The 23254-nt window shown below is 46.3% G+C and overlaps 1 protein-coding gene across 6 annotated transcripts in view; it reads left to right on the top strand.

Moving 5' to 3' along the window:
- The window catches only part of Prr5l (proline rich 5 like), a 170551-nt gene that overhangs the window by 69510 nt on the left and 77787 nt on the right, over positions 1 to 23254 (top strand). For 3 of the 6 annotated variants that reach the window (XM_021156583.2, XM_029474410.1, XM_029474411.1), the window contains exon 1: positions 16697 to 16915. The exons of 2 other annotated variants lie outside the window; for them this stretch is intronic. The gene's annotated coding sequence lies outside the window, so the exon portion shown is untranslated. Of the gene's footprint in view, positions 1 to 16696; positions 16916 to 23254 lie in introns of those variants that run through there. One more of the 6 variants, XM_029474408.1, reaches the window with a different exon arrangement.

Raw genomic sequence — 23254 nt, 5'->3', positions numbered from 1 at the left:
CAAGATGGCAGTGCTGCTGGAGTGGCCACCGTGGCTTCTCACAAAAATCAGCTGTACATTTCCCAAGGGAACAGGCGGGGGGGGGGGGGGGCGACACACAGAGCAGAGGAGGATGAAGTGCCTGCCGAGGTCCTTTTACTGGCTGGGCTATTACCAAATTCAAAGTCACTGGACTGAAGTCACAGGAAAGAGGCACCTAAAGTGGGGGTGCAGAGGCAAGTTGTCACTGGCATTCTGTCAGCCTGCAAACCAGTTGAGGAGTCACCAGAAATTCTCACCCCAGGCATTAGAAGCCACCAGCTCCAGCTTGAGGGAGGGCTTGCTCAAGAAAGGCACAGGGGAGGGCAGGGTGGGAATGCAAAGAGCTGGTTCTCACTCCTTTACTCTGACTCACTGAAACCGATCCCTCCCTTCCCTTTGGGGGCCCCTCTCCTCCACTTTCAGCTCCACAGTTCTAGTGTGGCTTCCTCCCACATGTTTTTTAAAACTTCATCTTGTAAAGGAATGGTAAGGTGCCTGGCTGTTCATGGTCTCACATGTCACTCTGGGAAAAGAAAGAAGGAGGTACGGGGGTGGGGTGGGGGGTGGCGGGAGGGGGGGTGAGAGCCACGATTCCAAGATGCTGGACAAAAAGAATGGCTGTATTCCAGATAATCTGTTTTTCTAGCATGTCTCAAGCCATACCTGTGGTTTCATATCAATCCTGTCCATCTCCCTCCTCCTCTCCACCCATCTTCCCTTCTGCATCTTTGGTCTCCTCCTTTACACTGTAAAGGCTGGATGTGTTCTCTGTCTTGTCCCAGGCTCTGTTTTGGAAGTGTGAGCCAGAGATGAATTACTATGTGGTGAGGTGAGAGGAGTGGAGACAAAGCGGCAACCTGATGATTGCTACAGGCTGGGGGAGATACTGAAGGGAGAGGTTGTGTTTAGTGCAGGGCTGCCTGGGATGAAGGGGAGATGGGGACAATGCTTTTATAGCTCTTCAAGTAAGTGTGTGTGTGTGTGTGTGTGTGTGTGTGTGTGTGTGTGTGTGTGTGTGTGTGTGTGTGTGTGTGTATGCTCACTTGAAACTCAGAGGTCAACCTTGGATGTTGTTCCTTAGGTTCTGTCCATCATACATTTGGGGACAGGATCTCTCCTTGTCCTTGGACTTTATTATTAGGCTAGGCCGGCTGGCCAGCAAGCCCCAAGGGATCCCCCTGCTCCACCTCCTCAGTACTAAGGACATGAGGAAGGGCTACCAAGCCTGAATTTTTCACCTGAGTTCTGGGGATTGAACTCAGTACCTTGTGCTTACAGGGCAAGAACTTTAGCAGCTGAACTCTCTCTCCAGCCTAAGAAAAGGAGTATTTTTTTAAGGAAGGGAGTAGATAAGAGAATAAAGTGTTCCAGGCCCAAGAGATTACATAATGTACCTAGGGTCTGGTGACTGGCAACACCCACCTCAACCAGCAGACAGATCACATGACAAAGATAAGCAGGGAGAGCAGAAAGAGTGCATGGAACGCAATTATCACGTGTCTGGCATGTCAGCAAACAGAAAAATTAAAACGTTTGTGGACCAGGACAGGTTTCTTCCAGGGACCTTTACTTATATTTCTGTGCTGAATCATGTAGCTTATACATAGGGCACACACATCACAGTCACACGCTGGAACTCAGCCTCATCAGGGCCCCAGTCTCTGGGGTTGGACTCCTCAGCCAGGCTGGATGAGCGGATACTGATTCCTGCTCTTGCTGGGGTGGAGGCTTCCCACTGCTTCCTTTGAACCTTGGCCCCTGCTGGCAACCAGTCTTTTCTGCTTCCCCTTTTCCTGGGCCTTCTGTTGGAGTTTTGAAAGAATGAGGCTTTGATGTGAGAGACATCTCCCGCAAAGGAGGGAGGGTCTTAGCTCCTAGATCAGCATTGAGCCTACCTCTGTCAAGTGCACTGGGCAGAGGAAGTCAGTTCCATTACAGTCAGCCTTTTCCCACTTTCCTGATCCTCTTCGCTGACAGCAAAATTTTATACCAGCTAGACTGAAGGAAACCAACCTCCAGCAAACAGAAACCAAAACTACCCAATTGGCTATAAACTTGCAGAAGGGCCAACAGGATCCCATCCAGCTGGGAATTCTACACTGAACAGTGATCAGCTCACCTTTGACCTGTGAACTTCCAGGAAGCTTGTGAACTTCCAGGAATACGGATGTCCCTGCGTTCCTTTTCAGCCACTGGCCTCTGGAGGTTATTTAATCTTATTTTTTAAAATAATTTCTTTATTTTATGTATACATACTGTTCTGTTTGCATGCACACCAGAAGAGGGAATCAGATTCCATTACAGATGGTTTTGAGCCACCATGTCCTTGCTGGGACTTGAACTTGGGACCTCTGGAAGAAAAGCCAGCTCTCTTAGCCACTGAGCCATCTCTCTAGCCTGGTTATTTGATTTCAAATAAGGCACAGTCATGTTCTTGTTGGTAGTGGCTAATTCCACAGATTAGAGAGGCAGAATTCTTGGGTTTTCAATCTCAAAGAGAGTTAACTCTCTGTACCTCTGAGACTCAGTTTGTTCATTATGAAGTGAGAAAAGTCATAGAAACAAGTGGCCTCAAAGCTGCATCCTGATGACAGAAGAATTGAGTGACTATTTGTAATGAGCTTGGAATTCTGCATAACACACATAACGGCAGGCTAAGGCAGGTCAAATTAATAAGCTATATATGTCTAACCTTCCAAGTATGAGTGCTGCCTGCCTGAGTTCTTTATGTGTGTGTGTGTGTGTGTGTGCATGTGTTTGTGTGTGGCCATGTATGTACATATGTGCACGTGCACATGATGCCCAGTGCTGGGTGTCTTCATTCATTGCTCCACTTTACTCCTTTTAATGTATTTGTGGTTATGGATGCATGTATGTATGTGTTCATGTGTGTGTAGAAGTCAGAGTGACATTCGTTGTCTTCTCAGTTATTTCTCCACCTTTCTCTTTTGAGACCTCGCTGAAACTATAGCTCACCCATGTGGCTAGAACAGGCTCGCCAGTGAGCCCCATGGGTCTGTCTGTCTCTACTTCCCTAATGCTGGCATTGTAGTTGGACACCGTAGCACCCTGCTTTTATGTGAGGGCTGGAGATCTGAACTCAAGGCCTCAAGTTTTCACGGCAAGCATCTTACCTACTGAACCATCTCTCCGGCCCATTGTCTCTGTTCTTTGCGTCTCTAGATTATCTCTGAAGTTTGGGGTTAAATCGCATCAGCTCAAATTTGCATCCACCACTGAATTAGAGACTAAAGCAACTATTTTCCATCACACACAGTTTTCTGGCCTGTAAAGATGTAATTGTGTTTGCTCCTGGGGATAGAGCTGTGAGGAACGAGTTCTGTGAAGTCCTTGGAGTGTGACACGTGTTAAGTGCTCAATACATTTTAGCTCTTGTTACTATCAAGCACAAAGAAAGGGGGTGTCATCTGCACACACAATTTTATTATGCAAGCTACAGTCTGGGCTGTCTGAAAGGGGGATTCCTTGTAGTCCAAGCTGGCCTCTGGCTCAATAGGAAGCCCAGAATGAACTTGAATTCTTGGGCCTCTGGCCTCCACCTCCAGAGTGCTGGGATTATAGGCTTATACCACAGTGCTTGATGCAAACTCAAATCTGACCAGAGTCAATGCCCTGAGAAGGTGAAACCAGCGGAGGGCTTCTGCTCATTACCACAAGTCCTGGCAGCTTGCTGAGGTGCCAAAGCGCTTAGATGGTCTGTGTCAGAGGCCTGGTGCTTCTTGCTAGAGGTGCGATGTTGGGCAAGCTGAGGTGTGCAAACCATAGTTAACTTCCTTCTTCCTCTCCTCCTTACTTTATAAATCTGATCTCCCTGAGCACTTACCTCTGGCTCTCCTCCATTTGGCAGTTTCACGTTGTGTGTGTAACACAGACAGGCCTTGAGGACTCCACAGTTACTGACTGTGGAGGCACAGAGTAGGGTGGAGTGGGGTGGGGTGGGGTGGGATGCTGGGCTGAGGCTACCATCTCATGTACATTCAGATGTCCTTAGCTCACATCACAGTAGGACTTGGGCTTTATCAGAAGGAAGCTGGTGGGTTCTCAGGAGGAGGCGCCTGAGCAGGACAAGGGGCCAGATTGTTCAAGGTTACTCCTTCTGCTTCTGCACTGGAAAGTGAAGCAGGACTGTTTTTTTCCCCCTCTGTAAATTTCTGATACTATCAGCAGACTAGTCATCCAAGAAATTAAACTTCAGAAAGCAGGGGCTACCAAGTAGACTCAATTAAGATCTCTCCTCGATCTTGAAACCATCCTCAGCCCTTCGCAAAGCACATTTGACTGACAGGATTCTCTTGTCTTGGGCAACACATCCCCGGCTATGCTCTGCAGGGTGAAGCTGTTAAGAGTGTTCCATGTGCAGAAATTAAACTGTTGAATGTTCCTTTTCTGAAGACTACCTCTGAGGTCTTAATATACTAATATTAATTAGTAATTAATTACTAATTAATATACTGTATGCAGGGTCTCTCTCCTCCCCCTTCTCTTCCCCTTCCCCCTCCCTCCCTTCCTCCCTCTCTCCCTCCCAGCTTTCTTATAATCAAGGCTGCGCTGCAACTGGCCATGTATACAAGGATGACCCTCTCCTACCTCCACCTTCCTGGTTTTGGGATTGCAGAGGTGCACCATCACACTGGGTTCGGTCAGTGCTGGGGATTGAACCAGTCTTCATACATCCTAGACAAGCACCGCACCGACTGAGTTACATCAGCAGCTGTAGTCAGGATTTCTGAGAATCATTTGAGTATCTTATTCCAGTAATAGTGGCAGAATCTTGCAGTATTGCCCTTTCTCAGAAACAGATGTCTAAGAGGGCTTTCTAGACTTCCTTGGTGACAGGGTGTGAAATACTGTTTCGAGGTGGCCCAAGTGCAGTCCCTAGGAGGAAATGTTGAGTGAGGAGCTGGTCTAGGTTCCTGCTGGGACTGAAGGATGACTGGATCATGTGGAGAATAAACAGAGAACTCTTTGTGCAGCGGCTGTGCACCCTGTCTGGCATGGCTCACTTTGACTGGGCTGGACACGATAGCTCAGGCAGACCCAGTTGGTTCTTGGGGACAACAGTATGTTTGCTCTGATGGCTTTCATTTTCTGTTCCTCACAATTTCCCTCATTGCCCACAACAGTCGGAATGGATGCATCGGCTGAGAACACTTCTTTTTCCCAGGCAGTTCTATGACTGCCTCTTCTGAAATTGCAAAGTAAAGATGACAGGAGTTGGGAAAGACTGAGCAACAGTAAATAAAATAATGTAATTCATGGCTATTTCTGTTTCTAATAGTCTGTGAGAGCTTGTGAAAGGTCTCAACCATTTTTTTTTAAAGTTCGAGGTGATTTTCTGTGCAATGGGAGTAATAACAGCCGTTTTCAGCTTGTCCAGGGGTCAAAGCTATGCTAGCAAAGTCCCTCAACAGGGTTGACATATTGCGCGTATCTGATTAGTACCAACTACACTTGTTACATATAGTTTCATAGTTGTGTGTATGTGGGGTAAAGGAGAGAGAAGAGGGGAGAGGGAAGAGGGAAGGGAGAAAAGGAGGGGCAGGGAGTATATATTACACACACAAGGAATTGTTTTCTTAAGGAAGCAAAAGACCAAAGAAAAATCCATGTATTTCCTATAAATAACATATTTTACCTGAAGAGATAACTTATCAGCCAGATGTGGTAACACATGCCTTTAATCTTAGCTCTCAGGAGGCAGGGGCACGTGGTTTTCAGAGTGAATCCCAGCATAGCCAGGGCTGCACAGAGAAACCCTGTCTCTGGAAAAATAAATAAATAAATAAATAAATAAATAAATAAATAAATAAATAAATAGACATAACTTATCAATGGAATTCTGGGCAAAGTCCTGAAAGACTTTACAGGTTCTATGTTCATTAGTGATCTGGTTTCTATGCCAGTCTCTGGAGAACTTAATCCCATAATTGCACTTTGTACCAGATGAACCTGGCATAGTAAATGGTGGCAATAGGGCAGTGTATGGGACTTTGATCTTGAAGAAAGAGGCCTAAGAAGCTTTAATACTAAAGAAAGTGGACCAGGTTGCCTTCAGGGAGTGTGTGTGTGTGTGTGTGTGTGGTGTGTGTACATGACAGCATGTGTGTGTAAAGGCCCAAAGTTCACGCTGGATATCCTCTTTAACCTCTATTTTGAGGCCAGGCCTCTTGATGAACCTGGGGCTCCCTGATTCCTGCTCGTGTAGACAGCCATGCTGCTGTGGGGGTCATTTGTTTTTGCCTCCAGAGCACTGGGACTACAGAGGAGCCCCTGCACACGCTTGGTTCTTATGTGAGTTCAGGGGATCCACGGCAAGTGCCTTATCCACCGAGCCATCTCCCCAGTCTCCTTAGGGGAGTTTTTCTCAGGCTTCTGACTCACTTAGAGGAAATCGTCTGGCCAAAATTCTACCTCAGGAGCCACAGAACTCCTTTCTCTCTTCTCTCTCTGCTTTCTTCCTCCTTTATGCCCCTCTTCCCTCCAGGACAGGGATGGGCAAACATGAACGACCTCTGGTTTGGTCCATCTGCTTTTGTCTATAACTGATCATTATTGTATGTCATTATTCATGTTATAGTTATGTGAGTTTTGGAAGTGGGGAAGATATGAATGCCTTGACTTACTTTGATGATGACTGTTTTATGAGACAAAGACTTATTATAATGTATCCCTAGCTAGCCTGGAACTCATTATGTAGACCAGTGTGGTCTCATAGTTAACGAGATCTACCTGCCTTTGCCTCCCAAGTACTGTGATGGAAGGAATACACCACCACACCCAGCCTACATATATATGTATATACATTTTTGTATGTATATATATTATGTATAATATGTATATTTTTTTTTCCTGGCTGACTTACTGAAGTCTCCTTAAGCTTCATTATTATTCAGAAGCTCAACATTTGGCAGCAATTGCGAAGAAAAGCTAAAATAAACAGATGTTGGACTGGGTCATGAAAGAACTGTGATTATTTACCAAGGGAAATAAGCACAAACAATAAATTAAAAAACTTTTCTTATTTGGGGCCAGGGATGTAGCTCAGATGGCAGATTGCTTGACTAGCAGGTACAAAGCCCTAGGTTTGGTGATCCCTGGCTCACCTAAAACTGAAAATATCTGTAATGCCAGCACTTAGGAGGTAAAGGCATGAAGATGAGGAGTCAGGGCCATCCTTGGCTACATAATGAGTTGGAGACACTGTCTCTAAATTCTCTTCTCACTTTGCATGCCACATCTAAGATTTACCTTTGCTTTTAAAAAATACAATGTTATGTGTCAAGCGCCAAGCGCCATTGCGAACACTTCACATATGTTCAGTAAGTTTCACTGGGGCATCACTAAAACAGAAAGGAAAGCTATTAGTTACAACCGAGGCCCCAGTGGAGTTAGAATGTTATAATTCTTGCTGAGAAGATGGGATGTGATGGTTAGAGGGGGAGAGGGAGTCCACAGGAAGCAACAAGGTCAAGGCTGACCGTGAGAGTAACCATGGCTGTAGAGGAGAGGGCAAGGTCATTGGGAAACAAGGATCTGATCTGCCATGGCTTCACAGAGATCCTTTCTATGGATATGAAAATTATCAAGAAGTGTGGCATGAGCCATTGCTAGGAGAGTGACCATAAGCTAGAAGTGAAAGACTGGAGGAAAGATGGGGATGACCCTGGAGTCAACAGAGACCACAGAGAGAAGAGGCCATGAACAGAAAGACCTGATGATGTTGCACCCATCCTGAGGGAGAGATTGTAGTCTGGCAGGAACGTGAATAACAAGGAAAACAAACATTCTCACCCCCAGCTCAGCAGTTCAAAGAACACTGGAGAGCAACCTATACTGTTCGGAGGATTTGTGGGGAAACAGGGAACAGCCTACATTCCAATCAGGACTGTCATTCTCCAGGTGTTCCAAGATCCAAGGTCATCCCCAGGATCCTGCCAGAGCTCCATGAGATAACACCACTTTCATAGAAATCCTATGGTACTATTTACCTTCTTTACTGCAACGTTTTTATAAGTGTGCTGCTATTCTGGAGGCAATGTATATGTGTCAGTGCAAAAGGCGGAATGGGAGGCTCGGTAGAGGTGAAGCACGCCTTTAATTCCAGCACTCAGGAGGCAGAGGCAGGTGTATATCTGAGCTCAAGGTCCAGTTGGCCTATAGAGTGAGTCCAGGACAGCTAAGACTAGACTGAATGCAAAGATAGCAGACTCCTATTGTCCTCTATTCAACTGGATAGAAAAGAGTCTCACAGAGATGCAACGGTTTCTTCCTTCCCAGTATGTTATCATTCTGAACAATCTTATCTTTCATAAAATACATAGTGATTCGATTATATTAAATTTTTCATTTTAACTTGTAATTTTGCATATCGGAAGTATGGACAGACGCTAGACAAATAAAGCTCTTTAGGATCCTGAATCACTTTTTAAAAATGACTACAAGTGTCCTGAGATCAAAATATTAAATGCTCCTAAGTTTGGGCATACAGGCCAATAAGAAGCTGGAGTTTCTAGAATTTTGCTGGTGATGAAGGATTGGACCCAGAGAATGGGGCAGAAGGCTCTTGAGAAAATGATGGGGCCAGGAAAAGGGAGAGAGACAATAAGTTGGTGATATCATTCAGGGGACCAAGAAACCCTGATGTGGCCTTATTGCTTTTGCAGTAAGGGAAAAAGGGAGAAAGGCCATAAGGAGTAGAGTGGTCAAGAGTAGCAAGGGTTGCCAGGGAACAAAGAATGCATCACATGGTTGAACAGGTTTTGCTGGGGGCTGGTGGATCAACCAGGAGAGGTCAATCATTTTAAACCATGTGTGGACTCAAGTTTCTGTTTCTGATGTGGTTTGTTTGTTTGTTTGTGACAAGACTGTATAGTATAGGCTGGCCTGAAACTTAAAATCCTGCTAATGCTGCCTTGCATGTCCTGGGGTTAAGAGCATGTACCACCACACCTCATACTTAAATTTTTTAAATTGTATTTATTTGTTCTCTTTCTGCCTCTGTCTGCCTGTCTGTCTCTGTCTTTCTGATTCTATCTCTCTCTATGTGTCTGTCTGTCTGTCTCTGTCTTTCTGACTCTATCTCTCTATGTGTGTGTGTGTGTGTGTGCTCGAGTGTGAAGGTCAGAGAATAATTCTCAGGTATTGTTCCTTGCTTACACTATGTGGGTCCCAGGGATCCAACTCAGGTCATCAGGCTCAGAAGCAAAGAAGGGCCTTAAACCACTGAGCCACCTCACCAGCTCCACAAACAGAATTTTAGTTTTAATTCTTTAAGTCTAAAATTTAAAGTCTAAGTGACCCTGCTGATCACCGCTGTTCTTTTTCTAGTTCATCTTGCCATCTGGTGAGATCTTTATCTCCCCCTTACTTGCTCAATCTTATCTCTAGCTGGATGAGAATTTCCTTTAAAAAAAAAATTGCTTGGCATGGTAGCACATGCCTTTAATTCCAGCACTCAGAAGGCTCAGGAAGGGGGTTTGCAATGAGCTTCAGGTCAGCCTGGTCTGTATATCAAGTTCCAGGATAGCCAGGGCTATATCAACCTTGTCTTTAATAAATAAGATTGATAATTTTGATTTTATGTATGTGAATAGTTGCCTACACACACACACACACACACACACACACACACACACACACACACACACACACATACACGTTAGTGACTGGTGTCCAGGAATGTCAAAAGAGGTCATCAGATTCCCTGGAACTGGAATTACAGTGTGTGCCAAAAGGGTGCTGGGAACTGAACCCAGGTCATCTATAAGAGCAGCAGTGTTCTTCACAGTCAAGCCATGGCTTATTTGGGGTTTCTATTGCTGAGAAAGACACCATGACAGTAGCAACTCTTATAAAGGAAAACATTTAATTGGGGCTGGCTTACAGTTTCAGAGGTCCACTCTCATTATAACAGGAAGCATGGTGGCTTCTAGGCAGACATGGTGCTGGAGAAGGAGCTGAGAGTTCTACATCTTGGTCCACATGCAGCTTAAAAAGACTGAATTACACTTATTCCAGCAAGGCCACACCTTCTAGTAGTGCCACCTCCTAGGAACCCATGGAAGTCATTTTTTTTTTCAAACTACCACAAGTTGTGTCTCCAGCCCCAGTGAGATTCTTTCTAATGCAGAATGAGTGAACATGTGTGTTGTGTTTCTTCAGGAAAAGTGTTGTTAGATTAACACATGGGCAGATGTTGCCTTGTTGTGGAGTTCCACCTGTGTCAGTCAGCTTTGTGTCACAATAGCATACACCTAAGATGATCAGTTTATGATGCTGGGTTGCTTTGGCTCCTGGTTTGGTTGGTTGGCCTGGTTGTGTGAACAGAGAAAGAAAGGACTGGAGTTCCCTTCAAGGGCACATTATCCTCTTCCTCACCCATTTTCTTGATAGCACCACACTGAGAACCAAGATTTTAACAACCGGTCCTTTGCAGGACACTCAAGGTCCAAACTACAGTGCTATTTGTCATAAAAACAGTTACATGACTTCCAGTAGTGACTGGTGACCACCAGGTCCTAGGTGATGTGACCTTGATCTTGGTCCAGAAGTCACTCTCCCTCTTCTTCACATGTTTGTTATGTTTCAAACATGTGGGTGTTCTTCCATGTTCCTTGACTTGCCAAACTCTTACCTGACTCGAGGCATCTATGTTCCCAGGAGTGCACCTCGTCATTTAGTCTGACTCCAGTTATCTTCTCTGAGAGATCATCTGCAGTAAATGAAGCACTTCTTTCTTGCCTTGTCACTAGTGCCCTGTTCTCCTTTTCACGAAGCTCACCAGTATTGAGACTCGTCACAGTCTGAATGGGTAGTATCCCCCACGGTCTATTGTGCTTGCACATTTTATCTCCCAACTTGTGGTCCTATCTTGGGAAATTGTAGAGCCTCTGAGGAGGGAGACATGTCTGGTGAAAGTGGCTTCCTATAGGGGAGACTGAGGATTCAGTCCAATGTGTGAGAAGCCTCTGCTACTCCAGCCACCATGCCTCAACCCCCACCCCTCATGAAGGACTGATACCCCTGAAACTGTAAGCCAAAATAAACCCTTCCTCCCTCTCGTTGTTTTGGTCAGGTTTCTATTACAGCAAGGGAAAAAATGAACTAATAACAAAGTGGTGCCCTTCTTGTATGTTTGTCTCCTGCTCCTGGAGGGTAGGAGCCATGCCTGTTTGTTCCTGCCTGCACCTCTAGTACTTAATACAAATCAATGACCAGACAATGTGTTGGCCAACCAATAGTGTTGGGACTGCAAAGGAATAATTGAAATCTTTAACCATGGGACTAATCATGTTGGATCTCCAACTTGCTTCCTATCTGTAATATCTACTTTTCAAAGTAGTCTCAGATTTAATTAATTTCCAGGTGCTTTAGATGGGAACAGGGACTCTCTTCAATACCAAAAGAAAAAAGAAAGAAAAAAAGGAAGTTAAAAGCCAATAAAGAAGTTCTCCGTTGCTATTAAGAAAAGGGTAGAAGGGAATTTTTGTTCTTTGTTTGTGTCATGTAAACCTTCCCTGCTCTTCCCCCAAACCCACTTCAAGGTACTGCATTTTCTGCTGGCTGCCAGCAGGATGGAGAAGAGTCTGTGTGCTAAACCTTCCCTCTGTACCAAAGGTCGCTGATTTTATACCTTGCAATCAAGTCAGATGCGCATTACTTAAATGGCCCTGCTTTTATGGCTGGAGAGAGCTGAGGATGTCTGCGTGCTTACACGAGTTCTCTAGCCAGGCTGGGACTTATCATGAATAACCACATTAACTTCTTTTATGACTGGAGCTTTGAGGCCTGAAAATGGTGTTCCAGCGTGCACACGGCTCAGAGACCTACCTGGGTTCTCATAACCTCTGTGCCAAAGGATCTGGGATTTTTAGAGTCTCCTTCCTCTACATAAAAAGGGAATGGAGGGAGGCTGGGGAGTTTAGTCCATAAAGCACTTGTCTGAGGGATCAGAGAGCATGTAAAAAGCTGGATTTGGGCAGTCTGTGCCTGAAATTGTTAGTACTGTGATATAAGAGACTGGGAGATTCATTCCTAAAGCTCACTGCCTGCCACCCCAGCTGAAAGGCTGAGCTGAAGTGTTCAGTGAGGGGGGTTTGAATGAAAATGGGTCCCATAGGAATGGCACTTTTAAGAGGTGTGGCCTCGTTGGAAGAAGTGTATATATGATGGTTTGTATATGCTTGGTCCAGGGAGTGACACTATTATGAGGTGTTGCCCCATTGGGGTAGGTGAGTCACTGTGCCTATGGGCTATAAGATCCTCACCCTGCCTGGAAGCCAGTCTTCCACTAGCAGCCTTCAAATGGAGATATAGAACTCTCAGCTCTGCCAGCACCATATCTGCCTAAATGCTGCCATGCTCCCACCTTGATGATAATGGACTCAACCTCTGAACCTGTAAGCCAGCCCCAATTCAATGTTGTCCTTTGTAAGACTTGCCTTGGTCATGGAGTCTGTTCACAGCAGTAAAACCCTAACAAGACAGTAGCAGCCTTTACCTTAGTAGTGCTCAAATGATGTCACTCAAAGTAAATTTTTGTCTGAAATCAGTGGGACGTCTTGCTGAGGGAAAATATTTGATGCCCATGATACTCTGTTGCATAATAACTGTGTGCTCAGAGCTCTGTTCCCTCCTAGCACAGGCAGGCATCCCTTTCAAGCTACAGTGATGGGTGGGGGTGAGGGTGGGGTGGGAGTGAGGTGGGGTGGAGAATTGATAAAGCAGACCAGGAACCAGAGAAGCAGGGAGTGGCTGGGACTGTGGCAAACAGGGAGAAAAGCACTGCAGAGCTGGTCATGTGGTCCTGCAGGCCCACAGGAAGGCTCACACCACTGCTCCAAGGTCCTTCATGGCAGGCTGAGAATCTCTGTTTTTAACATGAAGTTTTCTGATTCAAGAACATGGAACAGCATGAAGTTCAAATGATTTGCATCTAACTCGTCCCCCTGCAGACACATGCTTTTACCTTTTCTTCCTCATCCTCCCTTCTGCCTCCTGCTTCCTCTCTTTCTATTTCTTTCTCTACTTCTAGTCCTGAAAATGGAACATGATTTAGTCAATGCATCTTGGGACAGAGTGTGCCAAAGGACAAATCTATGGCTTGACTTGGCAAGTCGGGTTCCCACTCTTAGTCATAAAGGGCTGCCTAAGAGTTACCCATTTTGCTGAAGCCTGGTTTGGGCCAAGTTTCATTTCAAAGACTGGACATGGCAGGCTCTAGAGTGACATGCTTAATAAAGAGCTAGCAAGCATTTTCTCCCCAGTGAGGGAATGTTTAAATGGCATGATCTGTGTTGAATGTTCCCAAACAGGACTCTGTTTCTTGGTAAGAAGAGACAGTGCTCACTGGACAGTTTTGTCTGTTTGGTTGGTTTGGTTTTTCAAGACAGGGTTTCTCTATGTTGCCCTGGCTGTCCTGGAACTCACTCTGTAGACCAGGCTGGCCTCGAACTCCCAAGTCTGCCTGCCTCTGCCTCCCAAGTGCTGAGAGTAAAGGCATGTGCCACCACTGCCTGGCTGTTTGTTTTTTAATTTGCAAAGTGACAAGCCTGGGAGACTGGCATTTGAGAAGTCCCGATTTACATCAAAATATGGCTTCCAGTTTGAAGAAGGTTTTGTTCACAATACTAAATTGGCTGTGGTGGCGATCACCTGTAATTCCAGAACTCAGGAGATAGAGGGAGGGGAATCTGGAGTCCAAAATCATCCTGAGCTAAGGGTATAGGATGCCAGCCTGGGCTTTTAGAGCCCTATCTCAACAAGCAAGCAAGCAAGCAGACAAACAAAATTAAATCAGCAAACCTTGAAGTTAAAGCCTCTTTAAAGTTTGCTCCAGCTGTTTGGATACTTCCCCCTGTCCCCTACCCCCTTTCTCCTTCACCAAGAATACTCCCCAGGGAAGTATTTCTTCCATGGGAAGAATGACTCCTCCCATCCTTGGACAGGTTGAGTAATTTCTCCCTTATTGTACAGTGCCCCACTCATCATAGGCAGTTAGTGTGGAATGAGTTTAGTCATGGAATTTATTCCTAAAGTCTCTACCATGGACATACTATGTGCCTGGTGCTGGTCTAGTAACTTGGACAATATCACTCATTGCACAAAGGGAATGAATGGCTTTTAGATGGCTCTATGTGTGTGTAGGTGGGAGGGGAGAGAGTAAATCGAGGAAAATTAATTTATATAACATGTAATAATATTACATGATAATGGGGGGTGCTAAAGGGAAATAGGGGTATGGTGAAGGGTGTTGGGAGGAAGGCATGAACTGCAAATTTATTGTATTTCGAGACAGGATTTCCCTGCATAGCCTAGGCTGACCTGGAACTTGGGATTCTCTGGCTACTGCAAGTGCTGTGTTTACAGGCAGACAGAATAAAGTAGGTCTCCTTGAACAAAGAACTGTAGGGGAGGAGCCCTAGCAAGGGAAATGCCTGGGCACTACACTTTCCCTACTGCAGGGATAACAGCAGTGACAGTATTCTGTCTTGTGAGTTCCTGTGAGCTTCTGTGCAGTCCTCAGTGTGAATTCCTTACCTCCTTATCCATGACCCCAGATGCGTATTGTTTTTACTCTCACTTCAAGAGAGTAAACTGAGGCCTGGCAACTCTTCTGGAATTGGCTGAAACCCGGAAGCTAGGAAGGAGGTGCTGTACATACCCAGCCTTGTCTGCGGGCTTTTCGGCTTCCTCCTCCTCTTTCTTTCTCTTTCTTCTTCTCTTTCTTCGGAGGCAGGATCTCTCTATGTAGCCTTGGCAGTCCTGAAATTTGAAATGTAGAGAGCAGGCTGACATTGAACTTGCAGCAATCCACTTCCCTGAGTGCTGGACTTCAAGGCCTGTGACACCTAGGTGGCTAGGCCAGCTTTCACTTCTTGATCACTGCCCAGGCTCCCCAAGGCTTGCTTTCTGTGCCACGAGCTAGACTGTGTGCCCTCCCCAGCTACAGCAGGGACTCTTAGGGTAAGATTTAAGGGCTTTCTATAATCCTGGTTATTCTACTATTCCTGAACAGGTAAGGGGCTCAAAGGTTCACCTACACCTCCCACCCCCACCTTAGCACACAAGTGTCATAGTGTTACACTGACAAGACCAAGCTCAAATTATGCTTAGTCTTAACCAAAAAAGGGCAATATATCTTTTCTTTCATCAAATGTCACTGTGGTTTTAAAGTTTGCATGTTGATATGAGGTCGGACAGAGCTTTAAAAGTAGTTCCTTCTCAACCACAGGGTAAAATTAGGCAAGCAGGGAGTCCTACAAACAGCTGCATAAAAAAAAAAAAAAAAAAAAAAAGTGGGCTGGAGAGATGGGAGATGGCTCAGTGGTTAAGAGCACTAACTGCTCTTCCAAAAGTCCTGAGTTCAATTCCCAGTAACCACATGGTGGCTCACAACCATCTGTAATGGGATCCGATGCCCTCTTCTGGTGTCTGAGGACAGCTCACATATACAAAATAAATAAATCTTTAGAAAGAAAGAAAGAAAGAAAGAAAGAAAGAAAGAAAGAAAGAAAGAAAGAAAGAAAGAAAGAAAGAACAGAAGGAAGAAAGAAAGAAAAAGAAATGTTAAAGAAAAAGGTTTTGTTTTGTTTTGTTTTGTTTTTTGAGATGGGTTCATACAACCTAGGATGAAAAATTGAACTCATTGTGTAGAGCACGATGACCTAAACTCTTGGTCTTCTTTCCTCTACCTCCAAAGTGCTACAGGGATTCTAAGCCTTCCAAAGGCCGTGACTCTTTAATACAGATCCTCATGTTGTGGTGACCCCCCCCCCCGCCCTCAACCATAAAATTATTTTGTTGCTACCCCTTAACTGTAATTCTGTTATGCATTGTGTATATATCTGATATACAAGATATCTAATATGTGGCACCCCCCCCCACACACACACACAAAGGAGTCTCGACCAAGTTAAACACCGCTGTGCTAGGATCGTGATTGCTCCACCACCAGCTCAAATTCTTAGCACCTTCCGAGCAACAACAAGGAATTTCCAAAGTTATTTTACATTTTTAAATTTTTCGAACTGGTTGGTTTTCTGTGGTTTCAATTCTGATATGTCATGTTCGTGAAACCTTCTCCTGAAAATTGAATCCCAGATCCTTAAATTCGTTTTACAACGCTAAGGAACGCAAACAAGTGTGGAATCGGTTTGAAAAATCTTTCCTTAAAACGCATTCGCGCGTGCGCGCTCCAAAGCAGCAACAAAACCTCTCTCAGCCTCAGAAATGTTCCGCAGAACTCCGGTCCTTTTGTATCTGGTCGCACGAACACCTCTGGACTCCTGGAGACGTTTCTTATCCTGGGTTTAACAGTGGGAGACCAAACTCTTCTTGGCTTAGCGAAAGGTAGTGCAGAGTTCCCCTGATTTGCAGCATCCTCCCCTGCTTTTTAGGACCACGAGCTTGGATTTCCTGAAATTGTTGAATTGGATTTAAGCGCAGGGTCTTCCGCCTACCCTTGTTGTTGGGGAGGAGGCGTGGGATGGGGGTGAAGCGAGGCGGGGGCATTGGAGAGAAACCACAGCGATGTGCACCGGACAGGAAAAGTGGGAGGAGGAGGGGGAGGAGGAGGAGAGGAGGCGGCCGTAAGTTGAGAGAGGAGGGAAACAGTCACCAGCCTGACTCTGAGAGCTACGGCAGAGAGAAACCTGGGCAGGACGCGACCCGGCGTAGGGCAGAGCTGGGAGAGGACCTGGGGAGGGCGAGCGAGCGAGGCGAGAACCAGCCGAATCGCTTGTTTCTCTCCAGCGAGAAAACTTTCCCTGGAACACCGGAAACTTTTTCCTGAGCGCTCAGACTCCGAGACGGAGGCGAGCGGTGGGTGTGCGCGGCTCGGCTCGGGGTGACTCACGCCGGGGACCCCAAGGGGGTGAGTGGGGAAGTCCCTGGAGGGCCTGAAGTCATCATTCTGCAACTTTGCAGGCTCGGAAAATAACTCGCCTGGCGTGATCTGGGGGTGGGAGTGGGGGCACGGGGACAGCGAGACTGAGGGGAGACTCCGCGTGGTTAAGGAACCTCCGCATCGGATGCTGTAGGCGGGGAGGTAGACTACCAAGAGGTGGGTAAGGGAAGGGGCAGGCCTCCCTGAGTGTAGTGGGTCACGGTGGGAGAGGAAGCGCTGTGAACCCTTTTTGGGGGAATCCTGCTAAGCGTGGAACCCTAGTAAGCTAGAAGGCAGAAAAAGAATGTATCTGTACCATCCTCCCACGGCCAGAGGGGCAGATCTACAGAGTTCATGAGTGCTTAGGAGGCTACTCGCCTGAGAAACCCATCCTCTCAGCCGTCCCCTTCTTTCTTGAAGGGAGGCGTGGGAGCCGAGGTAGTAGAGGGAGGCCAGTTGGCCCGGAGCGCTGGGCAGGCTACTGTAGCCAGGGGACAGCCCGAGGGAGACCTAGCCCCTGGTGGTGAGAAGCTCGGGACAGTTCACTGCGACTCTGCGCCAGGCGCCCACGGTGTCCCCTTTCCGCTTCGACTTTCGCGCCCGCCGGGCGTTGGGCCGGGATTTCCTCTGCGCGCCTCGTGTGCGCACTGCGCGTTTTTACGCGCAGGGGGCGCTGTGGGATCCGCACCTCGCGACCAGACTTACGGTTCCCAGAGTTCGTGCCTGGATAGCGACAAGGACTAGGTGTGCTTACAAAGGATCCTCCAGGAATAGATTTTGGGGTGCTGCCCTCGTTGGCAGTAGGGGTTTCCCCGATTCCTACCCGCGCCCTGCCGGGGATCACATGCCACCGCCGCCTCTTCCTCCGCGGTGCCAGAAGCCCGCGTTTTGCTTGTCAGCAGTAAAGTGGAGAGTATTTATAGACGCCACTGCAATCCTGCGGTGTGCAAGGTTTCAATTACTGCGCTGCGTCGCGCCCCACAAGACGAGATGCTTACGCGCGGCGGCTCAGCTACAAGTCTGCTGCGGAGACCCACATGGAAAAAAGTCTCCAGGCATCCCTAACTTGGGTGGAGTTTTGGAATTCTTGCCCATGCAAATTCAGATAAGGACTACAGTGGTCCTGGACAATCGCCTTCTATCCCATCAGCTTCCCCCAACCCCAAGCCTCTGCCAGCTTCCAGCATGGCATCGAACAGCCTTCGAGACTGCTCTTTTGACCATTCATTAGAACTAATACTTTCCCCACGTACTTCAAAATGTCATTGCTAATTCTGCTAAGACGCTTTGGTGGTAGAAAGTGCTGTTACTGCTAACACGAAGCTGCAAGTGAGTTAGGAGGGAAATGACTTTAGCTTCATTTTAAAATTAGTCCCCAATGAGATTCCTTATACAGCTAAGGAGGATAAGTTGGTCTGCCAGGTGGAACTGGAGCAGAAGAGGCCACATTCTAGTACTGAGCTCCAGAAAGGGCCCTGGTACTGTGGAGAGTGTGGTTCCTCCACCACTTTTTCTAGTGTTTTAACCACACTTCTAACAGCTGGACCTATAAATGTGTACAAGAAAGCTGGAAGTAGAAATGAGCCTGCTTACAGTAAGGTCTAACCTGAGTCTAGCTGGTTTCCAAAGCCTTGAAGCTCATTTCTTCCGGATCTGGAGGGGCATGGGTATGCATTTATTTCAGTGGGTGTGCTTTTATAGCAGTCTCTTCAAAGCAGAAAAACCTGCTTCTGAAAACAGGGGAAATTGTAAACATCTCTTCTCACTTTATGATGACATTTTGCACCGAGACTGGTGATATTTCCTGACCCTCACCAAAATGTTGGTGAAGCACTACTGTGTGCCCACTGAATAAGAGAGCACACTGAAGCTCAAACAATGTAAGTAGTCCGTTTTAAGTTACATGCACAGGGGATAGGGGTCAGACTAGGTCGCAATCGATTGCCACTCTAGGTATGGAGGTTGGAGATATCCTCCCTTTCTGCTGGATTTCTCAGATATTCACTGGATAATCATATAGTTGGTTACATGTGTGTGTGTCTCTGTGCGTGTTGAGTCCAGAGGTCAATGTCATTGCCTTCCTCAGTAGAAGTAGATTTGTAGTTTTGGAGCCAGGGCCACTCACTGATTCTGCTAATTGGCTGGACAGCAAGTCCTTGGGCTCTCCTGTGCACACCTGCACCATTGCTGGGATTCCAGCAAGTTTTCGAGTTTGGCTTTTTACAGGAGACCTGGGATCCGAACTCAGGTCCTAAGCTTGTGCGGCAAACACTTTACCAATGGAGCCATCTCCATGGTTCACATGTTGCATCGTCGTCATCATCATCATCGTCATCTTTGTAGTCCTTGTTTTCCAAACGGCATAGAGCAGCACAATTACTAAAAAAGCTCTTTATCTTGTTGACGAATACCATTGCAATGACTACCTGAGAACCTCACACTGATGGGCCTTACCTGAGTGTTCCCACTTCAGCTTACTCATTAACTTAGTGTATGTTCAACGCTTCATCCACTCATCTAGAGAAGGGGCAACTCAGCACAAGAGTTGTGATCCTTCCACCCTGGACACATTTCTCTGTCCTAGTAGTCATATGAATGTGTGCCCCTATGGCCTTGCTTTGATTACAGTCCTTTACCAGGTAAAACAAATGCACAGCCTTTTCTCAATTGCAGATGTTCTCTCTTTAGCCCTTTTTTTTTTTGTTTTGTTTTTTTTGCAGAACCAAACCAGCATAGGATTGAACTAGCATGTGAGTCTCTGTAATTGCACACTTACAATGCCTGTCATGAAGGGCGTGGTCTGTAGAGATACCTGCCTCTGGGCAGACTGTAAACAAGTTAGAGGCAATGCTTTTAGATGATGCTCACTTACTAACACCGCAGAGTAAATCAGTACCTCTGTGGCTGAAATTTGAAGGCAAGATATTTTGTGTATCTTATCTAGGATGTGGGTGCAGAATCTGGAAACAGTGGTTACCTAGTAAGCAGAGGGCATGACTTTTATAAGGGAAGATTCCACCCTGGAGTCAAGAGGGGACCTGGGACATAGATGACTCAAGACAAAGACAAACCATCAGAGATCAACTTGAGATAATTCACATTTTGGCAGACTCCCAAGTTTCTCAAGATGGTTCTAGTGGTTTCCATGGATGTTCCCGAGTCAGGAGTCAGTGTTCCAGCAGCATGGGGGCCCTACAAAGGGGGAAACGACAGTTCCATGGAATGAAAGGGATGTAGAGTGGATATAGAGAATGACTATATAGGGAAGGTGTGGCCCTCAGTCACACAGCCAAATAAGACTTGGCGAATGCGATGGCTAGTCCTGGTTGTCAATTTGACTACATCTGGAATGAACTACAATCCAGATCTGGAGGGCACAGCTGTGATCCAGATCTTGAGGCTGGAAGACACAAATTTCTGACCTGGGTATTGGCATGGAGATCTTAAGGCATCGTGGCTATGAAAAGCTTAGGTTCAGGCAAAGGTAGTACATGCCTTTAATCCCAGGAGCCTGAGGCAAGGAGGAGATCTCTGAATTCAAGTCAGCTTGGGACAATGCAAATCCCAGATCCAGGCAGTGGTTCTACACACCTTTAATCTGGGCCACACTTGCTGGAGGCCCACATAAGGACACTGGAGGAAGGCAGACCCACTCTTCTTCACCTGCTTGCATTTACTTGCCAGCACATCTGTGGGAATCTACTTCTACAGAAGACCAGCTGAAGCAACTAGCCTTGTGGGACTGAGCAACTACTAGATCCTTGGACTTCCCATTCACAGCTGACCATTGTTGGATTAGTTGGACTACAGATTGTTAAGTAATCACAATAAATTCCCTCAATACAGAGAGATATTCCGTAAGTTCTGTGACTCTAGCGAACCCTGACTAATACAGTGGACATGCTGATGTGGGTCTCAGGTGGGAGGGTAGTGGGAAGGTAATTCCCCCACCTCCTGGGAGTGCCTTTAGTTATTCCCTGCCAGTTTATAGAAGTGAGGGAGCCCTGGAGACCTGTTTCCGTTTTAATTGGACTTGGCCCTTTGAGGTAACAGTCACTTAGTCTCTCTTTAAATATTCTTTTCTTATGCTTTGCCAGTTTATAGCCTTTGTAGATCAATGCCTGGATTTCATTTCGGAGAAAAAGAGGGAAAAAGCCCAGAGGTTAGTGATTACCAAATTGGATTAATGTCTGTCTAGCAGAGTTTAAAGAAATGCTGCTGGGTCTCTAATTACCATTAACTAAGAATTTAAACACACTATTAAATTGAAGCAGGCTTAAAAAAATACAGTATTGCTGTAACATATTTTAGAATTTTAGACACTTTTATATAGTACATTTAAGTGCATAGACATATTCTCTATATATGTCTATCACTCCATCCAGGTCTTAAATTTCCATAGTGGATAATGCATGACATCATTACAAACTGGCTTCATTTAAAAACTCACAAGTTCATGGCCAAGTTCAGCTACATTCTGAAGCTTGTGGAGAGCCCAGCTCCCCAAGATAAGCTAGAAGGGTGTTGGAGAGTGCTGAACTGTCTTGATCCATCTTCCTCTCTTGGCCATGGTCTATGGACGACTTGGTAAACACTAGCCCAACTGCTGCCCAGCATAATTATGTGTGCAATATGCTCTGTGCATAATTATGCGTTCCATGGAACTGCGTATTTACTCACGCCTTTGTCTGTGCTCTGAGGCTCCTTCCTCGCTTCTGAGGTGTCAGTAGCAGAATCTCACACGCGTATCAGGCTCAGGTTCCGCAATACCTCCTATTTCTCCCTCCTCTTCTTACTTTACAGAACTTTTTCCAACCTTGCTGGTCCTCTTTGCCACTGGCTGAGTTCTTGGTTTTGAGGAGGGAGTTGGGTTGCTTACAAATTCAAGGATTAAGGAGAGGACTTTGTTGGGCGCCTTTGTTCAGAGCACTGGGGTATGTGTCAGTTTAAACAGGGCCTGGAACATTCTGAGATATGTCTGTATTAGCCGGCTCTAAGCTGCCTCAGACCCTGTCACAACCTGCTCCTGACCTCAGCAGCGTAACTCCTCAGGGTAAGCCCTTTCATATTTGCTGTTGAGGGCTACATAAATCCTTTGGAGCTGACTCATCCTCCTTTCCCGGATGTCTCCGGGAGACCAAGTAGACTTCTGCAATCTTTTAGCTCTGAAGCATCAGGCTTCAGTCTCCCTGCAACCCACATGGAGCCCTGTGGCTATTTTCTTTGTGATATCTGCAGGCAAAATTAGTGGGTGGACTTGGTAATCTTGGTGTTTGAGATGATTAAAAAAAACCCTTCACCTATCAGAAAAACTCACATGGCATGACCTTTTACACACACACACACACACACACACCTGCTGAAGGTCAGTCTCAATGCAGCTGTTACCTTCGTTGTTACTGGTATTGGGGAGACCCACACAGGTTGGAGAACTGAGCTTGGGAGACTGACGGAGGTTATGCCTTGAGAGAACTCTGGCCAGGGACATATCTTCTCCATAGTTCTAGACTTCACCTTTCCTGTCTGCAAACCTGCTAAACCAACCTGTTACAGAGGGTCATCCGGAGATGGCCAAGGATGAGGTTCAACGCGTATGCCCAGGTCTGATATGTGGTACTGTTCCTGGGAAGATGTGAACAGATGCCTATTCACCCTGCAGAGGGAACCAATGACAGAGTCAGGTAATCAGAGTAATGACCTCTCTAAAGTCCAGGGTGGTGAACCAGTGAGTTTATTAGGGTTCCTTACTGCACGGAAGACTCAAAGACAGCTGCATCCCCCAAAGCCTGCCCTGCCCCAACACAGGAAACCTTGATGTTCTCTTCATGACAGGCAGCTTGACAGGGTGGGCTGTCTCTTACTCTTAGCAGTCTTTCTTGGCAATCTAAGTTTGTTGGAGTGGGTGCTAATGACTTTCAGTAACTTACTAAGTCTTGGGAGTTGCTTATTTCTGGCATCTTAGTGAGCCCCTCTCCTTGATGGGATGTTTTAATACACAGGAAGTTGTTACATGGCGGGATCACAAGAAAATCCTTTGAAACTACAATCTGTGGATCTGGTGGGTCTTCGTGGGACCCTGGTCTGATACCCTTCTCCAGGATGTTGTCAATCATGTAGTACCTCAGAACATAGTGTTGGTACCTAGACTCTGGGGTTTGAAACAAGGTGTACTGGCTAGTTTTGTGTCAACTTGACACAGCTGGAGTTATCACAGAGAAAGGAGCTTCAGTTGAGGAAATGCCTCCATGAGATCCAACTGTAAGGCATTTTCTCAATTAGTGACCAAGGGGGAAAGGTCCCTTATGGGTGGGACCATCTCTGGGCTGG

The sequence above is a fragment of the Mus caroli genome, chromosome 2, assembly GCF_900094665.2.
Source record: "Mus caroli chromosome 2, CAROLI_EIJ_v1.1, whole genome shotgun sequence".
In the NCBI taxonomy this organism is placed as follows: domain Eukaryota; kingdom Metazoa; phylum Chordata; class Mammalia; order Rodentia; family Muridae; genus Mus; species Mus caroli.
This window is presented reverse-complemented; position numbering and strand designations above follow the sequence as displayed.